We start from the raw sequence: 15,887 nt of genomic DNA on the forward strand, positions 1-15,887 counted from the left end.
TTCTTTAGCCCATGGCCCTTTATTCTGAAGGAGCTTTTTCACACGCCAGATGGAGTAGCAGTTCATTTCCTTGGTTTTTTTCTTAATTACATCCTCTATTTTGGCCTGTTGCCTAATCTGAGCTCTTTCTCCTCTCTCTCTCTCTCTCTCTTTCTTATAGTCCCCTTATGCCAAGCATTGATTGCTTCATAGCCACCTGTACCTCCACTTCACGTCCTCTCAATCTTTTTTTAAGGCAACGTTTGCATTTCATTACCATATGTCAAGCTAGAAAGACATTATTGTGTAATGCTTTCTTTTTATGTAGGCAGAATCACTTCTGTTTACTATGTCACAGGGATTCCAAATGTTTAACATTCACACAAGTTAGGTTCATCAATATTGTTATTTGCACTATTACAATGGTAAACTCTTCTGTGATCAAGTCTTCTTTAGTGATATTAACCCTTGCGTGGTTTGCACTATCAGAAAAAATTGCTGGCCCTTGCCTATGACAAGTTACAGTTACAGAGCTATCCCTCAAAGAATTAACAGCAGATGTGCAAGACTGGAGACTGCATTCATCAAAGGAGTTTCAGCATGTAACTCCTTTGCTGTGGGAACTACACTGGCTGCCTCTTCACTGCCGGGACAGGTTTAAGGTTCTAGTACTTGTGTACAAAGCCCAAAACAACTTGGGACCAGGATATCTGAGAGAGCGCCTTCTCCCTTATCTACCTGCCCAGTCACTGAGGTCATCAGAGGGCATACTTCTGGTGGTTCCACATGGACCTATGGCCAGAGTCCACCAGGAGAAGAGCCTTCAGTGTGGTGGCCCCCTTTCTTCCCTGCCCCTGGAGGTCAGGCAGGCATCAACATTGTGTTGCTTTTGGCACCTCCTGAAAACAGCACTGTTCTAGGAGGCATCCCTTAACTTGGGTCCCCAACCCCTGGGCCGTGGACCAGTACTGGGCTGTGGCCTGTTAGGGACCGGGCCAAGGCAGGGGTGTGGGAACCCCCCTTACCTTGGGTCCATGGGGGGGGAGGCGATCCCCCCCTGGAATCCTCCCCGGCCCTGGCCGGCTCTGCTCTGAGTCCGTGGAACTGCTGGCTGGCTCCGGCTGCTGGCGGACTTCTGGCTGCTGGGATGGAAATGGCGTCCGTGCGAACGCCATTTGCATCCCTGTTCTTCAAGTAATCAGCTTCATACTTGAAGAACAGGGATGCAAATGGCATCCGTGCGGACGCCATTTCCGTCCCAGAGGCTGGAAGTCTGCCAGCGGCCAGAGCCGGCCAGTAGCTCCGCAGACTCGGAGTGGAGCCGGCCAGGATTCGGGGGGGTGGGGTGGATCACCTCCCCCCTGCGGACCCAAGGTAAGGGGGGTTCCCACATCCCTGCTGCGGCCCCGACCCATCCCCCCCCCCTCGGTCTGTGGAAAAATTGTTTTCCACAGAACCGGTCCCTGGGCCCAAAAAGGTTGGGGCTGCTGCCTTAACTGACCAGCCATGGTTCTTATTGGCATTCTATTTTTTAAAAGCATAATTTTAATATGGTGTTTAATCTTTTTATCCTTTTACTATTTTATCTTTTATGTTCACCGCTCCAAAATCTGTTTTAGATATGGATCGGTATACAAATATTGTAAAATAAATAAAACAAATCTCCACACACACACCTACGTTTTTCTTCTCTCTCCAGGGAGACCAGCTGATTCTCAAGGAGACCTGCCTCGGACATCAGGACCAACCTGGAAATGTGTCATCATTGCATTGTGAACACACTCCAGTTGCAGCCACTGGCCGTGGCAGAAGATCCAGTAACAGGAGCAGATGAGTTGAGTGAGAGACTATGTCATCTGCTCTCCCACCACTCTGGTGTTTTTATTCCTTTATTTCCATTTGTGCCATTTCTTATAGTAGCTTATACAGCTGTGTAAGCAACTAGCCTAGACCCTTTGGAGCAGTCATATCACATGACAACACTTACCACCAAGGAATTCAGTTGAAGAAACACAGAAAAAGGACTTTGGACTTTAAAAGACAACACCCCCGCTTCTGCGTACAACCATCCAAGTAATTTGAGGTCTACATATAACGCAATCCCTTTTTATGCTGCATGTCATTGTCGTCAAAATAATCAATCATAAAGTGGCAAAATATCTTTGCTAAGTATAAAATACTAAATTGCAGAGTTGTCTAAAATAATTACACTTTTTATTTTACTATCAAAAATCTTTTGTTGTTCTGATTCAGGTAAAAAAAGAAAAAAGATTGCTATTCTACATATCTAAGCTCCCCCACTCCACTTTCTGCAAAGAGTGTAATGAGATGGCTTCAGGGTCACATTGAATTCTGTAGCAAAGGTTTTCCTTGCCTTTGACTTCAGCACAGTCAGCATTAGGTTTCTCCAAGATACATTATAGTAACATAGTTTTGAGGGACTGAAAGGTGGGGTAGAAATTTTCTAGAAATAAAACTTAAAAGTTCTTTGAGCACATCCATTTACATTAGCATTGTAATGCTTCAGTTAATCCATTGTAGTAATCAATTACAAATCTTTTAATTTACTAAATGTGTTACTAATTAATCAGGAAGCAGATTTCTTTAAAAATATTAATTATTTTTAACACAAGAACTTACAAAAGCTGAATGGAGCAGTCAACATCTTATAAGAGGCCTTCCTTCTTCTTCTGACATGTGAAATATAATTTTATTCTAAATTTAAATCTGTCATTAATTGAGTAAAACCCATACAATTAGGCCAAAACAGACATTACTTTAAATGTGTGTCCAGCAGGAAAGCATTTTCTTCTTCTCATTTTTACTTTAGAGTAGGCCCAGGGACCCAAGTCTGGATAGGGGCCCTAGTATGGAGGTAGGGGGCTTTTAATATATGGATCAGGCCCACTGTGCCTACTTTAGAGTAAAAATGAAAAGAAGACATTGCAACACTTAAACAATGTGTTTTGGCCCTTAATCGACTTATGATTTCTTTGATTGATTTTATAAATTATGGAAGCCATGTTGGGCCCCCACCTTATGGAAACACTTTTCAGTAGTAGCCACATGATTGTTGTAGCATATAAAACTGATTAGAAAACTCTACCCACATAGGGGTAGAGGACACAGGGAGTCTTTCTCCCTTGTCTTTTTTTTTTTTTATTGCCCACTAGATTGCTATGGGGGGGCATGATTTTGATAAAATTGGAAGGAGTTCAAGGGTCAGCAGTGGATACACAACCCATCAGCAGTGGATACACAACCCATCCTTTCCCAATTCATATCCCAGTTAATTGGAAGGAGTTCAAGGGTCAGCAGTGGATACACAACCCATCAGCAGTGGATACACAACCCATCCTTTCCCAATTCATATCCCAGTTAATTGGAAGGAGTTCAAGGGTCAGCAGTGGATACACAACCCATCAGCAGTGGATACACAACCCATCCTTTCCCAATTCATATCCCAGTTAAGCACTACCTTTCGCCTCATATGCTGCAGTGCCTGGCACTGTGCAGTAGCAATGAGGACATCCCCACCTTGTCATGCTGGAGGCTTCTAGCTATGAGAAATGAGCACAGCATAGCCAGTGGATTGGTTCAGCTGGTGGACTGGTTGAGCAATACCACTATGCTATTTGTTTACTGGGCTGGAACCTGTGGATCTTGTTGGGGTGGAATTCTGCCCCACCCTACTTAAAGGTGCTATGATCTTCATTCAATGACGATACTTCATTGCCTGTGGTGTGTACCCATCCCACCATTGTCTGAGTGAGCAACAGTGCCTCTAGCACATCATCACCACTAGATAAAAACAGCCTCCAGCACTGGTTCACAGAAACCGTCCTGGCTAAAATGCAAATGCTTCTGTTTGGTTCATCTGTTCAATGGCCTCATCTTTACTACTGCTTTGGGGAGCTTTGTCCCAACTGTTCATTTACATGTGATGTGGTAATTAGAACAAAGCCTATTATTCCAGCTCGGGCTAGGCCAAAAGGTGCTATTACAATAAAGTTATTTTTGTATGCACTGTCATGTTAACCCCTCCAAACAAGGCAGGCTAGTGGGCGTACTCATGAGTAGTTCTGTTCCTGTCTGATAAGGCATACCAGCCTGCTGCTTGAAAAGCTTAACTACTGGTGGTGCTGCTCTGAAATGGATGAACTTGAGGACAGCATCCCAGTTTGAGCTGCTTACTCACAAGTCGATGTGGCTATAGGCATGTCCCCAGACCAAATACAGCTGATTAAGCATCCCATCCTGCTATTTTGCTCTTGCTTATTCTCTTGTTCCTAAGTTGTGGCAGCTGATGAGGTGGGGCAGGTAGTAAGAGGCCAGCCCTGCTGAGCAGTATGGGGGAAAGGGGGTCCATGTCTTTACTGGAGGGCATTGCAAAGCAGCAGTAGAGGCAGGGGCAGAAATATGCATGTGCATGGCTGACAAGTGGCCAGCAGTGGCCAGTTTGGGCTGGCCCTGCTTCTCTGCCACCACAGGATACATGTAAGCCACTAAAGGAACATGGCTTCATAGAATCATAGAATAGTAGGGTTGGAAGGGGCCTATAAGACCACCAAGTCCAATCCCCTGCTCAGTGCAGGAATCTAAAGCATTCCTGACAGATGGCTGTCTAGCTTCATCTTGAAGCTTCCACTCACTGGTTCCTGCCCAGCAGTGAATTTACTACTCATTCTGTCCAATCTCACCAGCTAGCATTGGCCTTAAGTATTCATGTACTGCTGCTGTTTTACATGTGCCTAGTAGCACTAATGTGCGGGGATAAATGAATTCATACCTGCAATTATTTCAAAGAAATCATTCTTTGAATAGATGCCAGAGAACGTATCTAAAAAGCAATTCACTGCCTCACTGTTCTGAACATTTCTCATCCTGCTCTGGCAAATTCAGACAAGTATTTTGTAAAGAATGCAAATGACGATGAAAATATTCATTGAAGGCACTTGGGAGATTCTTGTGATTTACTAGTAAGTGTCAGAACATAATGTTGCAAGGCTTGTTTTTGACATTTACTCCTTTCAAGCACTCAAATTGCATGGGGACATAGGGGACCTTTCTCCCTTGTCTTTTTTTTTAATGGCCCCCAGAATGCTATGGGGGACATGATTTTGATAAAATTGGAAGGAGTTCAAGGGTGGGACTTGGGGAAGCCCCTTACATTTCTAGCTATACTTTAAGGACTGCCCTCCCCCAGCATGGAAGTCATCCTTTACTTGCCAATAACTGATGGAGGTGAAGATGAGATTTGGGGACATGGACATTCTTAAGATTTATTTGTAAATATCAGAATATGTGGCCAGTTGCTCATATAAATACCTTGTTGACTGCTGAAACAAACACTTCCAAAAATAGTGGTTATTTTCATTAAGTAAGAAAAAGGCTATAATCAGTGAAGGGGATCAGAACTGTGAAGTGGGAGGTGGCTATAATTTAGTTTTTGAATACTGAATGAATGGGTTCATCCTCCACTCCACGCCAGTTTCCTAACCACTAGCATGATGTAAGAAGGCAGGAAACCAAGCAACATTATACTTTTAATCTTCTATCTGAGATGTATTTTAGCAGAATCTTGATCCTTTTCAAATAACAGTAATCTGAAATGATACACTCATAGAGGTCTATTTACACAGGGTGTTTGTTTGTTTTTAAATAAAAAATCTTGAATCAAGTTGTTTGCTCTGTATAGTAATAGATAAATGTGCTGTAGAAACAAATTACCTAAGCAGAACACATTTGTGTCCCTAAGGCTTACATCCCATGAACAAAGGACACTGTTTATTCATTATTTTAGAATGGGAAGTCAATTCATTCCATCTAAATAAGCAGCATTATGCTCAATTCTCAGTTGACCCACATTATCCTCCAAGCAGCCCTTGGGTAAATATTTCAATTTAAGGTGGGAAATAGAGCTAGTAGAATTGCTCGATTGGTGGATCTCTCAAGAGTGTACTGGAGCGCAAGCATGCAAGCAATTATTACCATTAATCATTTATATAGCACTTATAATCCTTACTTTGTTCACTCTCAGAACTGTTCTGGGAGGTAGGCCATTGCTTTTGAAATATGAGAATTGGACTATTCTAAGATTTGTCCAAAGGCACCTAGTTAACTGATGGCACAAATGGGATTTTGACACAGGTTTTGTATGGTCAAAATGCCGTAATGCTCTCTATCCAGTGTATTGCACTGATTGACACATGCATGACTACCTGCTGGCTGGACATAGGGATGGATGGAACACTTACCTTCCGTTCCGTTCTGTTTCTGTGGTGGGGGGGAGGTGCTCCGTCCCTCCCCATGGAATCCTCGACAGGAGGGGGGAGGCGATCAGGTCCTCCCCACCCAGAATCCTGCCTGGCTGGCTCCGCTCTGCGGCCAAGCCGCAGAGCCACCGGCCAGCTCCGGCTGCCCGCAGCCAGACATCCAGCCGCTGGGCAGCCCTGCAAATGGCATCCCTGCATTAGCCCTGATAGGCTATGTAAGTATTTAGGTAGCCTATCACGGCTATGAAGAGAAGAGGAAGCGAATGGCAGCCGCAGGATGGCCGCCATTCGCAAAGCAGAGCGGACAGGAGCAGGTAAGTGCTCTGTTTCGCGCGCCTTTTGTGGGTTGGGGGTGGAGGGGACTTCGTCCCATGCGCCTTTCATGGGTTGGGGGGGTGGGGGCTTCATTCCGCAACAGATTTTGGGGGGCCGAATGCACTGGCATTCAGTCTCACCGAGATCCGTCGCGGAATTCTCCGACTTCCCTAGCTGGACAAAAGTTGTGTGTGTGTGTGTGGGGGGTGCTCAGTGTAATGAGCTCCTCGCTTTCAGAGAACAAGCATGTTCCCTTGAAGCCTAGGGATGTACGAAAGGGACTTACCTGGTCCCGCAGCTTGCTTCGCGGTGGGGGGGAGGCGCTTCGCTTCTCCCCCCGAAGTTCAGGCGAGGGGGGGAGGCGCCCCGCCTCGCCCGGCCGAAATTCAGGCCGGGGAGAAGCACCCTGTCTCCCCGGCCACGAAATAAAAAGTGAAAAAAAAAAACAAAAAACCCCGTGATAGGCTACGTAACAATTAACGTAGCCTATCACGGCTAGATTTCCAAAGTCAGCCATGATAGGCTACGTTAATCGTCACGTAGCCAATCACGGGTGACTTTGGGAAAAAAAAAAAGCACGTACGCAAATGGTGGTGGCCCATGGGCACCGCCATTTGCGTTCCTTATTTTGGCACGTCTAGTCTAGGTAAAGATTTACGTAGACTACGGCGAAAATAAGGGAATGCTATTTGCGTTGCCCTTATTTTCGCCGTAGTCTACATAAATCTTTACGTAGACTAGATGTGCCAAAATAAGGAACGCAAATGGCGGCGCCCATGGGCCGCCGCCATTTGCGTACGCTCTTCTTTTTTTTTTTTTCCCCAAAGTCACTCGTGATAGGCTACGTGACGATTTACGTAGCCTATCACGGCTGACTTTGGAAATCTAGTCATGATAGGCTACGTAAATTGTCACGTAGCCTATCACGGGTGTGTGTTTTTTGTTTTTTGTTTACTTTTTTATTTTGTAATGGCGGCGGCGGCAGCCGGTCGGGAGACCGGCTGCCGCCCCCGCCGAACCGCCGCTGGGACCTGCCGCCGAGAGGGACATTCGGCCATGGTAAGTCCCATCCCGGGGGGGGGGCCGGCGGAGAATTTCCCCAACACTTTCGGGGGGCCGAATGCGTCGGCACTCGGCCTCCCGAAGATTCGTGGAGAAATTCTCCGCCATCCCTATTGAAGCCAAGGTTGCTGACCTGGAAAAGCTGAGAGAGGCAGAGAGAGGTTGGTGGACGAGACCCTTGGGGACCTAATAGCAGTGTCCCAATCCCTGGGTGACAGCTACTCTGCTGTCATGGTATATGGGGATCTCAGGGAAGGAAGGTGTCATTCTGAGGAAGAGGGAAAAGATCCCTAAGAAGGGACCTGTTCCTGGGAAGATGAACAAATATCCTCTCATGCTTTCTCTAGGATGTGTCTCTAGGGTAGTGGGAGATTTGATCATAAGACACATAGACAGCTAGGTCTGTGATGTGCATGTAGACCACATGGCAAATTGTCTACCTGGTGTGAAGGTTGCAGATATCACATACCATTTAGATAGCTTTGTAGATAGTGCTGGATGGAGTCAGTGGCTGTGGTCTATGTTGGTACCAATGACATGGGGAAAGGTAGCCGTGAGGTCCTGGAAACCAAACGTAGGTTGCTAGGATTGAAATCCAGGACCACCAAGGTAGCTTTCTCCGAAATGCTACCTGTTCCACACACAGGGCCAGTTAAACAAGTGAAGCTGAAGAGTCTTGATGTGTGGATGAGACAGTAGCAAAGAGGGGAGGGGTTAAGATCTATTATGCACTAAGGAATATTTTTGGACAAGTTAGGCCTGTACAAGAGGGATGGCTCCACAGTGGAACTGGAATGAAACCAGACTGCTGGTGCTTGACATAAAAAAAGGTGGCAGAGTAGGGATGAAGATGAAAATGTTTCTGATTGTCCAAATGGAGGTGGGGAGGAAATAGGGCATGAATATGTGGTGAAACATGAAAGCCAATCAAGGAGGCTGTATTGATCTGGGGTCCTGATTCTCTCAGATCCCAGTCATCAATCAGATTATTTTGGTTACCAAGACGAAACAAGCTATTTCTGCAAATGATGACAGTTTATTGATAGAAAATGGTTGCAATATATATATATATATATATATATATATATATATATATACACACACACACACACACAGAGAGAGAGAGAGAGAGAGACAGAGACAGAGAGAGAGACAGAGAGAGAGAGAGACAGAGAGAGAAAGTTCACTCCTCCTTTGCCACACCCTGAATATCTATCTGGGTCCCCAAGACAGAGGAAGGCCATTCCTCAGGAACATGAGTTTCTCCAGGCTGGTAGCATACACATTCCTCCTTAGAGTGTAACTGAGGATTAAAATGAGCCTGCTTGCTTTTATAGCTTTCTTCCTTGGCTTAGGAGTAGGGATGTATGAATCCCTTACCTTGCTCTGCTCAAGGGCATCTGCAGTGGGGGGGAGATGATCCGTCCCTCCCCCCGGAATCCTGCCTGGCTGGCTCTGCTCTGTGGCGCCGGCAAGGCTGCGGAGCCACCGGCCTCTACACCAGCCGCCATTTGCGTCCCTGCCTTTTGCCATGATAGGCTACGTAGATTCTTACGTAGCCTATCATGGCTTGGCAGGGATTCAAATGGCGGCTGGCGTAGCGGCTGCCATTTGCAGCTGCAGCCTGGCAGTGGCCGGAAGATGACCTGGAGCCACCACCAGAGTTGCTGCCGCCACCAGGTAGGCTCTGCCCCAGGGGGATTCCGCAGGGGGGGGGTTGCCCCGTTCCGCCACAGACTCCGGGGGGCTGGATTCTAAAGAATCCAGACTCACTGGAGTCTGTGGCGGAATTCTCCAACATCCCTACTTAGGAGCTGTTAGGGGGAAAACTCACAGAAACACACTCTCCTCCTAGAAGGTGAGGGGAGGCCTGCATCCCCCTCAAAGTTTCTTGAAACGTCCTAGCCTGAGAAGATAATATGAGAGAGCTTCTAGCATTCCTACTTAGGAGTAAAATCCTCCATTCTCATGGATAAGACACCATTCTCTTTGATAAAAGCATGAGGTAACCAGGCATATGCACAGATGCTTACATATGAAACTGCACTTGCTTGATACCAATTAAAAGTATGTGAGAGTCTCACTCTAGAACCACCACTCTCCCCACAAAAAAATCAAGGAGTCTACTTTTGTTAGCTAAGCCTGTTAAACTCTATGAACTGTGTTAAACTCTATGCATTTAGGACTCTGAAGTCCACATTTTCTGATCCCCAACCAATCCACTACAGAGGCCTAAAGGCCATAGCAGAAGATGCACACACCAGAGGCATCTGGGGAGGGACACCTTATATAGGTGTTTCTATGCTAATGCTAGAAGCCTCTGAGCCAAAATGGGAGAGTTGGCGTGCCTGGTTTTAGAGGAGAACCTAGATGTAGTAGATATAATGGAAACCTGGTGGAATGGAGAGAACCAGTGGGATGATGATGATGACGATAATGTGCTTTGTTACCAAGTGCTGTACATAAAAGAAATAATTCAACTATTTAAAATACGTAATTACAATAATTCTACTACAACTTAGCTCAGAAATTAATACAATATTGTAACAATAGTCTTAATAATCCAGATAAACATGAAAGCCATCAGTATACTTTACCTCAGAAACAATCAACCACTCCCCTCCTACTCAAAAAGATAAGTTTTCAAACCTTTCTTAAACACCTCCAAACTCTCAGTTAGCCATAATGGTAGGGGGAGGGAGTTCCACAGTTATGGAACAAGGTCCTGGAATGCACCATAATGGGGCACCACAATCTGTGAGGTAGAGTGGGTCAGAAGAGCCTGGCCCATGGATCTAGTGGCCTGCCCTGGGACATACCAGGACAGAAGAGAGGATAGAAAGGCTGGGTAATGCAAAATAGGGCCTTAAAGGCCAGGACCAAAATCGTTTAAAGGGCCCTGGCTTTCAATGGAAGCCAGTGCAAGGTCCTACGATAACAGGTGATGTGAACAAAACAGGGAAGGTCCAGAACAGTCCTGACAGTATTGTTCTGAACCAGGATTAAAGGACAGAGGGAGGAAAGAGGGAGGCCTGCTAGAAGACTATTGCAACACTCTGGACGTGAAACCCCTTAGGCTCAAACCAGAATGTCCGCAGTTGCCTGAGACAAGAACCTGAAGATCTGGCGGATATTCATTAAGTAGAAATTACAAGTCCTTGTTGTTCTCTCAGTAAAGGAGCACAGGGAGAGATGATCATCCACCAGGACACCCAGGACCCTGCCATTGGGGACTGGGACAAGCTCAATACCTTGAAGGCAAAGGGGAGGTAAGGATGGAAAAGGAGAATAACGATCAGGGTGAAAAATCAAGATTTCAGTTTTGTCCACCTTGAGGTGGTGGGCAGACATCCATGAAGAAATCTGTAGCAAACCATCTCCCACCGATGCCCACTCTCTCTCCCCAAGCTGATAAAGGACTGATAAACCTGGGTATCATCAGCATACATATGATGCTGAACCACAATCAGAAATGAGGGAGCCCAAGGGAAGGGTATAGAGAGAAAAAAGAAGAGGTCCAAGGACGGACCCTTGAGGCACCCCAACTGTGAACAAAAAAGGGTATAAAACAATGCCAAAAAAAAAAAAGAAATGGAAAAATAATAATTTGACAAAAAAGAAGTAAACCAGGAAAGAGCAACACCCAAAATGCCCAGAGATGCCAATCGAACCAAAAGTATTCCATGGTCCAAAGTATTCAATGCTTCTGAAAGATCCAGCAGTACCAGCACAGATGTACAATGCTGGGCCTTGGCCACAAGGATATAATTCAAGACACGAGATAATGCCGTTTCTGTTGAGTGACCAACCCGAAACCCTGACTGAAAGGGGGCAATAAAATCATCAAGAACTAGGTAAGGTGCCAACTGAGAAAGGACCACTCTTTCCAGGATTTTAGATAGAAAAGGTAGAAGTGAGACAGGGCGATAGCTCACACAAGCAGACGGGTCCAAAGAAGGTTTCTTCAACAAGGGATGAAGAAGAGTGTGCTTAAGAGAACCAGGGAAACTACCGGTAGAAAGAGAGGAATTCACTAGATGAGTAAAAAAACTCAAAAGAAGAGGACAGGGAATAGTGTAAAGAAATAAAGGAAAGGGGTCAAAACAACAGGTAATAAGTGGGGAGGAGAGGATGACATGGGAGACTTGATCCTCAGTGACCTCAGCAAACTCAAAGCCACCTGGAGGGTAAGAGACAGGAAGGAGAGAAGAAGGATACGGTCATCTCTCTGGATATAAATGCTATAGGAAGGAGAGGGAAAGGTATACTGGATGAGGTTCTGTTTTATGTCAAATAGGGGATAGCCTTAAGCAGACTAGAAAACCTAAAAGGGGCAGACTCCTACACAGAAATGCTGTGGGTGACAATACTGGGCTCCAAAAGTAATTTAGTACTAGGAACATGCTACCATCCCCCAGAACAGAATGCTCAGTGTAATCTTGAGATGGAAAATGAAATCAGGGAGGCATCCAAATGAGGAAGTGTTGTAATAATAGGTAGGGAAGTCATGGCGGTCTGAGAGGAGGTGGAGTCCAGTGGACTCTCCCCTACTTGGCCTCCCAGCTCCTGCTTGCTGAGCCACTGCACGTTTACTGGGCTGTCCACCGAGCATTGCATGGTCTGTGAGCACCCGGACGTTGCCTGTCCCCTTGCCTGTCCCCTTGGGATGCTCCGTAAAAGTAATGTTGCACAAATGGCAGCCATAAAAAGCACATTTACACAACATTACAGGCTTGCTAAGGGGCTGGGCAGCCACCAGGCACTTGCTGGGCTGTTCACTGGCTTGCATGGTCAGCAGGGGCGGGTGATGGCAATGGTTCAGTGAGCACCTGGCAGGGAAGGATGGAGGTGAGTAAGGGTGTATGGATTCCCCACTGTCCGTTCCGATGGGAAATCCATGGGGGGGGAGGCGATCCGTCTCCCCCCTGGAATCCTCCAGAGTAGCTCCACTCCGTGAGGATTCTGGGGGGGGGACTGGCTTGGGGGGCGCTTACCTTCCCTCCTGCCAGCCGGAGCCGTTCGCCTCCTCCCTGTCCCTGCCAATCGCCATGTCTTTTCTTTAAAAAAAAAATGGAGATTGGCAGGATGTGCCCATAGACTTAGACACAAACAGAGTCATATCTTGCATCTAAGTCTATCTGTCCATAGGCTTATATGCAAGATTCACAGCTCTATGTTGCGTATAAGTCTATGGGCACATCCTGCCGATCGCCATTTTTTATTTTTTAAAATAGGGAGGAGGCGAATGGCTCTGGCTGGCAAGAAGCAGCCGAGTGCCATTCCGCCTCCAGTACTCCTGAAGCGGAGGTAAGTGGTCCCAATCCACTGCAGATTCCTGAGGCTGGATTCTTTGGGGGGGGGGGAAGCACGTATGCAAATGGCGGTGCCCATGGGCGCCGCCATTTGCATTCCTTATTTGGGCATGTGTAGTCTACGTAAACATTTACGTAGACTACGGCAAAAATAAGGGCAATGCTTTGGAATCCAGCCTCATTTGAATCCGCAGCAGATTTCTCTGACATCCCTAGACGTGACGTGAGTCCATCCATCCCTAATAATAGGTGACTTCAATTACTCCCACATTGATGGGATAAATGCATGTTCCAGTCATGACAGAGAGGTTAAATTTCTCAGTGCCCTAAATGACGGTGTCCTAGAACAGGTGGTCATGGAACTGACTACAGGAGAGACCACCCTGGATTTAATCCTAAAGGGTGCCACGCAGGACCTACTACAACATTAGTGTTGTTGAACCAACTGGAAACAGTACCCACTATGCTATCAGATTTAATATATAAGTGGAAAATTTCCAAGGAAGTCCAATGCAGTCACATATGACTTCAAAGGAGGAAACTTCTCTAAAATGAGGGGACTGATAAAAAGGAAGTTGAAATGGGGAGTCAAGGGGGTTAAATCCCTTCAAAATGATTTGAGATTACTCAAAACCATAATAATAAAAGCTCAACCACAATGTATACCACAAGTAAGGAAAGGTAGCACCTTCAGAAAATGGACGTCTCGTCCAAATGAGGAAAAAAAGGGAGTACGAATTTGCACAAAGGAGAAGCAAGCAGACAATAACAGATGCAAAAAAGACTTTGGGGAGCATACAACATCCAGGACAACAATAAAGAATTCTTTACATATAGCATAAACAGGAAACCTGCTCTGGAGGCAGTTGCACCATTGGATGACAACAGGGTTAAAAGTGTACTAAAAGAGGATAAGGACATTGTGGAGAAATTGAATGAATCCTTTTCATCCATTTTTGCTGCAGAAGAAATAGGACAGAACCCTGTGCCTGAACTGATGCTTTCAGGTTGAGAGCCTGAGGAACTGAGGCAATATTGGTGACAAAGATGAAGTTCTCAACCTTACTGATAAATTGAAAGCTAATAAATCACCAGGCCCAGATGGTATCCAACCTAGAGTTCTTAAAGAGCTCACATGTGAAACTGCTGATCTGCTAACAAATATATGTAACATGTCCCAAAGATCAGCCTCTGTACCAGAGGACTGGAGAATGGTCAATGTAACACTAATTTTTAAAAAGGGATCGGGGGGATCCAGGAAATTAAAGGCTGGTTCACTTAACATTTGTTCTGGGTAAAGGAGTTGAAAGCATTATTTTAATGATAAAACTAGTAAGCATGAAGAAGGGCAAGCCCCGCTGAAAAAGGATTGACATGGTTTCTGCAAAGTTAAATCATGTCTCACTAACGTTTTTGAGTTCTTTGATAGTGTCAATAAACATGCGGACAGGGGTGATCTGGTAGACATTGTTTACTTTTGGGGTTTCTTCATGACAACTGAAGGAGACGGAAGGAAAAGTCAATCATGGCTTACCCAGATTTTTCAAGGATCCAGCTTTGATCCACTCAGGGCTCCACCGGCAAGTGTATTTCACCAGTAAAATTAACTTCACAGAAGGTGGGGGGTTGGAGTGAATGTCATCTGACTGGCAGGGGCTGCTCAGCCAATAAGAGAGGCTCCCCCCCTTTCTCCTATGATAAAATCCTGGGAGGTTTCCTCCCTTGTCTTTAGGGAATTTGTGCTTTAAAATATGCTATTTCAGTGGGGGGATTCTCTGCAAATTCTGATGTGTGCATTCAGGGGACAAGCCTCATTGACCACAAAAGGAGTTATTTCTGAGCAAACATTAATTGGTTTGTGATGGGAATAGGGGTGGACGAAAGTCCCTTCCCTGTCCTCGAAGGATGTTCGCGGTGGGGGGGAGGCGCTTCGCTGCTCCCCCTGCGAAGTTCAGGCCAGAGGGGGGGAGGCTTCCCGCCTCGCCCCGGCCGAAATTCAGGCTGGGGGGGAGGCTTCCCACCTCACCCCGGCCGAAATTCAGGCTGGGGAGGAGGCTTCCCGCCTCGCCCGGCCGCGAACGCAAAAGTTATAAAACAAACAAACACACCCCCTGATAGGCTACGTGACGATTAACGTAGCCTATCATGGCTAGATCTGCAAAGTCAGCCGTGATAGGCTACGTCAATCGTCACGTAGCCTATCACGGGTGACTTAAAAAAAAAAAAAGCGCGTATGCTAATGGCGGCCCCCATAGGGAGCCGCCATTCGCGTTCCTTATTTAGTCGCTGTAGTCTCCGTAAATGTTTACGTAGACTACGGTGAAAATAAGGGCAACGCAAATAGCGTTGCCCTTATTTTCGCCGTAGTCTATGTAAATGTTTACGTAGACTACAGCGAACAAATAAGGAACGGGAATGGCGCCTCCCTATGGGTGCCACCATTATTCGTACACACTTTTTTTTTTTTTAAAGTCACCCGTGATAGGCTACGTGACGATTTACGTAGCCTATCACGGCTGACTTTGCAAATCTAGCCGTGATAAGCTACGTTAATCGTTACGTAGCCTATCAGGGGGTGTTTTTTTTTTTCTTTGATTGGAATGGCAGCGGCGACAGCCAGTCGAAAGACCGGCTGCCGCTCCCACCCCGCTCGAACACCCGCCGAACCACCAGCCGGACCCACCGCCGGGAGGGACATTCGGCGAAGGTAAGTCCCGTCCCGGGGGGGGGTGCGGGGTGCGGTGGGGTTCAGAGGATTTCTCTCCGAAACTTGTTCGGGGGGCCGAACACGTTGGCGCTCAGCCCCCCGAAGTTTCGGGGAGAAATTCTCTGCCAACCCTAGTTAGGGATGTCGGAGAATTTCTCCACGAATCTACGGGAGGCCAAATGCCAACGCATTCGGCCCCCCGAAATTGGTGGGGAAATTCTCCGACACCCCCCGCCC

The 15,887-nt window shown here is 46.4% G+C and overlaps 1 long non-coding RNA gene across 1 annotated transcript in view; it reads right to left on the bottom strand.

The window, feature by feature from the left end:
- Positions 1–12,707, bottom strand: part of LOC146350324 (uncharacterized) — a 35,024-nt gene extending 22,317 nt beyond the window's left edge. The window contains exon 1 of the long non-coding RNA XR_014788835.1: positions 12,626–12,707. This is a non-coding gene — a long non-coding RNA (uncharacterized LOC146350324). The remainder of the gene's footprint in view (positions 1–12,625) is intronic.
- Between the last annotated feature and the right edge of the window lie 3,180 nt (positions 12,708–15,887).

The sequence above is a fragment of the Heloderma suspectum genome, chromosome 3 (genome assembly GCF_057233095.1).
Source record: "Heloderma suspectum isolate Gila_16-S chromosome 3, 16-S_ref, whole genome shotgun sequence".
NCBI lineage: Eukaryota > Metazoa > Chordata > Lepidosauria > Squamata > Helodermatidae > Heloderma > Heloderma suspectum.